Raw genomic sequence first — 7,133 nt, forward strand, 5'->3', positions numbered from 1 at the left:
GTGAAATATGAATGCCCATTATCACATCTATGATTCAATTTTGTACTAGAAATGCTAGCTTTAACAATAAGAGAAGAAAAAGAAATTGAGGCAATAAGGAAGCAAAACCATTACTTTTTGCTGATGATATGATAGTATACTTAGAGAATCCTAAGAATCAAATACTTGAAAAAAAATAACAATTTTAGCAAACCCCCGTAAATCATCAGCATTTCTATATATTACCAACAAAGCCCAGCAGTAAGAGTTATAAAGGGTGATTTCATTTAAAATAACTGCAGACAATATAAAATATTTGGGAGTCGACGAACTCAGGATATAAACACAATTACAAAACATTTTTCACACAAATGAAGTCAGATCTAAACAACAGGATAAATATCAATTGCTCATTAGTAAGTCAAGCTAAATATAATAAAAATGACAATTTTATATAAATTAATTTATTTATTCTGTGCCAATACTAACAAACAACCAAAATATTTTTTTTATATTTAAATTTATTTATTTAAGTTTTCAATATTCATTTCCACAAAATTTTGGGTTCCAAATTTTCTCCCCATTTCTCCGCTCCCTCCACCCCAAAATGCTGAGCATTCTAATTGCCCCTATCACCAATCTGTCCTCCCTTCTAACATCCCTCCCTTGCCTTATCCCCATCTTCTCTTTTGTCCTGAAGGGCAAGATAAATGTCTATACCCCATTACCTGTATTTCTTATTTCCTAGTTGCAAGAACAATACTCAACAGTTGTTCCTAAAACTTTGTGTTCCAGCTTCTCTTCATCCTTCTCTCCCCACCCATTCCCTTTGGAAAGGCAAACAATTCAATATAGGCCATATCTGTGTAGTTTTGCAAACCACTTCCATAATAGTCATGTTGTGTAAGACTAACTATAATTCCTTCCATCCTAACCTGCCCCCTGTTTCTTCTATTCTCTCTTTTATTCTATCCCTCCCCAAGAGTGCTCCCTTCTCCCACTGCCCTCCCTTCCATTGCCCCCCCCCCGCTTATCCCCTTCTCCCCCACTATCCTGTATTGTAAGATAGGTTTTCATACCAAAATGAGTGTGCATTTTATTCCTTCCTTTAGTTAAATGTGATGAGAGTAAGCTTCATGTTTTTTTCTCTCACCTCCCCCCCTTTTCCCTCCACTGAAAAGTCTTTTACTTGCCTCTTTTATGAGAGATAATTTGCCCCATTGTATTTCTCCCTTTCTCCTCCCAATATATTTCTCTCTCACCTCTTAATTTCGTTATTTTAAGATATGATCCCATCCTATTCAATTCACCCTGTGCTCTCTAACTCTGTGTGTGTGTATGTGTGTGTGTGTGTGTGTGATCCCACCAACTACCCAGACGCTGAAAAAAGTTTCAAGAGTTACAAATATTGTCTTTCCATGTAGGAATGTAAACAGTTCAACTTTAGTAAGTCCCTTATGACTTCTCTTTGCTGTTTACCTTTTCATGCTTCTCTTCATTCTTGTGTTTGAAAGTCAAATTTTCTTTTCAGCTCTGGTCTTTTCATCAAGAATGCTTGAAAGTCCTCTATTTCATTGAAAGACCAATTTTTCCCCTGAAGTACTATACTCAGTTTTGCTGGGTAGGTGATTCTTGGTTTTAGTCCTAGTTCCTTTGACTTTTGGAATATCATATTCCATGCCCTTCAATCCCTTAATGTAGAAGCTGCTAGATCTTGTGTTATCCTGATTGTATTTCCACAATACTTGAATTGTTTCTTTCCAGCTGCTTGCAATATTTTCTCCTTGACCAGGGACCTCTGGAATTTGGCCACAATGTTCCTAGGAGTTTCTTTTTTTGGATCTGTTTCAGGAGGTGATTGGTGTGTTCTTTCAATATTTATTTTGCCCTCTGGTTCTAGAATCTCAGGGCAGTTTTCCTTGATAATTTCATGAAAGATCATGTCTAAGCTCTTTTTTTGATCAAGGCTTTCAGGTAGTCCCATAATTTTTAAATTGTCTCTCCTGGATCTATTTTCTAGGTCAGTTGTTTTTCCAATGAGATATCTCACATTATCTTCCATTTTTTCATTCTTTTGGTTTTGTTTTGTGATTTTTTGGTTTCCCATAAAGTCATTAGCCTCCATCTGTTCAATTCTAATTTTTAAAGAACTATTTTCTTCAGTGAGCTTTTGCACCTCCTTTTCCGTTAGGCTAATTCGACTTTTTAAAGCATTCTTCTCCTCATTGGCTTTTTGAACCTCTTTTGTCAATTGAGTTAGACTATTTTTCAAGGTGTTATTGTCTTCAGCATTTTTTTGGGTCTCCTTTAGCAAGGTATTGACCCACTTTTCTTGCTTTTCTTGCATCGCTTTCATTTCTCTTCCCAATTTTTCCTCTACCTCTCTTACTTGATTTTCAAAATCCTTTTTGAGCTCTTCCATGGCTTGAGCCCATTGAATATTTATTTTGGATGTTTGGGATATAGAAGCCTTGACTTTTATGTCTTTCCCTGATGGTAAGCATTGTTCTTCCTCATTAGAAAGGATGGGAGAAGATATTTGTTCACCAAGAAAGTAACCTTCTGTAGTCTTATTTTTTTCCCCTTTTTTGGGCATTTTTTCCCAACCAGTTACTTTACTTTTGGGTCCTTTGTCAAGAGTAGGGTAAACTGTGGGAATCTGTGAGTTCTCAGTTCCTCCAAGGTGGCATGATCAAGCGTGTACTTGTCTGGACACAGAGAGGGATTTTTATGCCCACAATCTTAGCAGAAGTTCCTCTCCACAGCCACCTAGCCTCCAGTTCCCAAATCAGCACTGGGGGCTGATTTTCAGATAAGCTGGATGGGCAGGGCAGCCATTCAGTACGAGACAAAGACCAGCTTGGCCAGGGCCTCCACACAGGGTGGAGGCAAGAATCAGCTCTTTAATGCCTCCATGGTTTTTATGCTCCAAAAATGTATGTGGCTGCTGCACCTACAATGTAGCCTCTGAGGTGGCTGCCTGCTGCGAGCTATGGGAAGGCCCTTCTCCCTTCCTGGCCAGCTAGAAAAACCTGGTCACTGACCTTTGGTGCTTGTGGGTTGAGGGGTCTCAAACCTGCTGCTGCTGAGACTGGGGATTCTGTGACTGGAGATTTTGCCCACCAGGGCTGTTCAGGAGCTGTGCCAAGTGGCCAGGACTGGGCTGGATTGGGCTCCGATCTGTGTCTAGTGCAACAGACGTTTCCTGTGGGACTTTCAGGTCACCCTGGGCTGGAAATCTGCTTCACTCTGTTGTTCTCCACTTCTGCTGCTCCAAAATTTGTTGAGAGTCTCTCTCTACAGGCATTTTATGGGCTGTGGGGGGAGACCCTGAGTATGTGTGTCTTTCTACTCTGCCATCTTGGCTCTGCCCCCTCCCAAAATATTTTATAGAGCTAGAAATAAATTATAAGAAAATTCAACTGGAAGAACAAAGAATATCAAGGGAATTAATGAAAAAAAATGCAAAGGAAGGTAGCCTAGATATAGCAAATCTAACCAAAATTATGAAGTGGCAATCATCAAAACTATTTAGTACTGGCTAAGAAATACAGGGGTGAATCAGTGGAATCAATTAGGTACACAAGACTATAGTAATGACTATAGTGGTAAATGACTATAGCAATCTACTGTTTGATAAACCCAAAATTTCCAGATTCTGGGATAAGAACTCGTTATTTGACAAAAACTGCTGAGAAAACTGCAAAATATTATGGCAGAAAGAAGGCAAAGACCAACATGTTATACCCTACACCAAGATAAGGTCAAAATGGGTACATGATTTAGAATAAAAGGTAATACCATAAGCAAATTAGAAGAGCAAGGAATAGTTTGCCTGTCAGATCTATGGAGAAAAGAAGAATGTATGACCAAATAACAGACAGAGAATATTATGAAATGCAAAATGGAAAATTGTGATTACATTAAATTAAAAAGCTTTTGCATAAGCAAGACCAGGACAACCAAAATCAGAAGGAAAGTAGAAAGCTAGGAAACAATTTTTACAGCCAGTGTTTCTGATAAAGGCCTCATTTCTCAAATATATAGAGAACTGAGTCAAATCTATAAGAATACAAGTCATTTCCCAATTGATAAATGGTCAAAGGATAGGACCACACAGTTTTCAGATGAAGAAATTAAAGCTCCCTATAGTCATATGAAAAAATGCTTTAAATCACTATTGACTAGAGAAATATGAATTAAAATCTGAGGTGTCACCTTACACCTATCAGATTGGCTAATAGGACAGCCAAGGAAAATGATAAATGTTGGAAAAGATGTGAGAAAATCGGAACACTAATGCCTATTTGGTGGAGTTGTGAACTGATCAAACCATTCTGGAGAGCAATTTGGAACTATGCCCAAAGGTAAACCAACTGTGCATCACCTTTGATCCAACAATAACCACTACTAGGTCTGTATCCCAAAGAGATCATAATAAAGGGAAAAGGACATACATGTGCAAAAATATCTATAACAGATCTTTACATGGTGGCAAATGCTAGAAATTGAGGGGATACTCATCAACTGGGGGAAATGGCTCAATAAGTTGTGGTATATGAATGTAATGGAATATTATTGTGCAATAAGAAATGATGAGCAGGGAGATTTCAGAAAAACTGGAAAGACTTGTACAAAGTGATATAAAGTGAAATGAGCAGAGCCAGGAAAACATTGTACCTTCTAACAGCAAGATTGTGTGATGATAAACTATCAATGACTTAGCTTTTCTCAGCAACACAATGATCCAAGATACATACAAAGGACTCACGATGGAAAATTTTATCTGCTTTAGGTAAAGAATTTTGGTGTCTGAGTGAAAACTAAAGCATATGATTTTCAGTTTTTTTGTTTTGTTGTCTTTTCTTTCTCATGGTTTTTCCCTTTTGTTCTGATTGTTCTTTCCCAACATGACTAATGTGGAAATATGATTAATATGATTGTACACATATAACATATCAGTTTGCCTGCCGTTTTGAGGAGAGAGCAAACTTTGGAACTCAAATCTTATAAAAGTAAAAGTAAAACTATCTTTATGTGCAATTGGTAAAAAAAAAATACTATTAAGTAGGAAAAAAAGAAAACAAACAAATAACAAAAGCAGTTAACATCAATATAGCACTTGCCCTATGCCAAGAACTCTGTTAAGCACTTTATAATCACATCACCCTCACAACGACCCAAGTAGGATGGTGTTATTATTATCCTTTTACAGAACAATAAACTTTGGTATACAGACTTGTGTGGAGTCACACAGGTAGTAAATTTCTTAATTCTAAATAGCAAGTGTCTTTTATTATCATGTACTTAGAAATATACGTAACGTATTACACAGAGTTTGAATTCATGCCTGTTATCATTTGTTTAGTTTAAAGCACGCTAGGCTATGGTTGAGTGATTTTTGGCCCAGGCAGATAACTCTAAGAAGTTGCTGGCAGGGTGTGGTCTGGTTTTTTTTTTTTTCAGGCAGAGAAGCCTTTGAAAGTTTTTACAAAGGAATTAAATAATTCTCAGTTTTAACAGCACAGGAAAACATCCAAGATCTTATATAATAATCACAAATCATAATAACCAGTATTTTTGACCATATACAATATTTGTCTAATATTAGATTTAATATGAGCTTCCTATAGATGTAAACAAATGTGGTGGACATAACAGGTATTTATTTGACCTTACTCAGAGACTAAAGCTGGTTAAAGACTGATTTCTAAAATTCTTTTCCTTTCCTATTTCTAGTTCTTAACTGGTTAAATTGTTGCATTTTAACCAAAGTAAGGGGCTAGTTCCTGAAATCTTAAAACATTGACACCTTAATTCAGTTATCAATCTGCGACAAAAGTAAGAACCCAATGTTACTGATTTTTATAACATTTGCTTCAGTCTTTTAACAATTAAATTCATAATTTAAAGGAATTAAAGAAGAGCAAACTCTTCTAAAAATATTTCTAAAACAGTTAATTATTAAATTAATGGTAGGCACGTTTCTGTAACACATTACAAATCAGATAACCTACATATAATAAATTTCATTTAAAATGAGACGAATAAATTCTATCACATCTATTTTCCAAATAACACCACATAGTACCTTAATTTCTAATTTCAATGGTTTAGTATTGTATTTTATACAAGGGTTACTTATTTTAAGTATTTCACATTATGGAATTCACTATTTCCAGCTAATCTACTGCAACGATTCTAAAAGTGATGTTATGTAAGTGATTTTAATTATCACACTTAGGAACATGTTGCTCATCAAATTTCTCCAAACCCCCTTTAACAATTTGTATTGCTTTCAAATAAAGTTAACAATTTTTTTCATTCTCAACCTATCTACTTACACAAAAAACAAATTTGCCTCTACCTTCTCAGCAAGAGTAGACTGTCTAAAACTGTCACACAGAACAAGAAATACTTGGAGCACTTGCTCCCAATATTTCCCATGCCTTTCTTTTTTATTTCCAAGACTGTTAACAGTTTACAAAAGACTTGACTGCCTACTTAGTGACAGAGGTCTCTTATATTGTCTAAAAAACAGTTTTCCAAATTAAAAGTCATACCTATCCTCCTTTCTGTCCTGCTACTCTTTACTTTTCAAAATCTGGGGAGCGTTAACACTTAATAATTTACAAATCAAGAGAGCTGTATTTCTCTCACACCTTTCACCAACATATAAAAATTGCTCTAACAATGGTAATGCATATTTTAAACATAAATTATTGAAATCATTAAGTGATTACATTTAAGGCTATGATAGAAAAGACATTTATAGTGTCTTAAAAGACACTTATTTTTGCGGTTTTAAACCCATTGCCCTGATGTTGGGTATTTCGGATGGGCAAAACAGTTCCCTAGATTTAGTTTAAACGTAATCTACAAATTTTAGCTTTGACATCCCATTAATCTGAAACTATCTAACTTTGGAGTGACCAAAAAAGTCCCTTTTGCCAAGTGACTCTTAAGTGTTTACATAACTTAGTTAACTTCAAAAATCAAAGGTTAGCTTTCCAATCAGCTCTTGTAGGCTATGGCTGAGTTGCTAGCCATGCTTGTGGGCCTGCTTGTTCTAAGATTTTACCAGAAAAAAAAAAAACCACCTTGGCATTTTTTATTCAGAAAAATCCCTTCTCTGATTCCACCTCCAAATTCTG

This window comes from Notamacropus eugenii, chromosome 3 (genome assembly GCF_028372415.1).
Source record: "Notamacropus eugenii isolate mMacEug1 chromosome 3, mMacEug1.pri_v2, whole genome shotgun sequence".
Classification (NCBI taxonomy): domain Eukaryota; kingdom Metazoa; phylum Chordata; class Mammalia; order Diprotodontia; family Macropodidae; genus Notamacropus; species Notamacropus eugenii.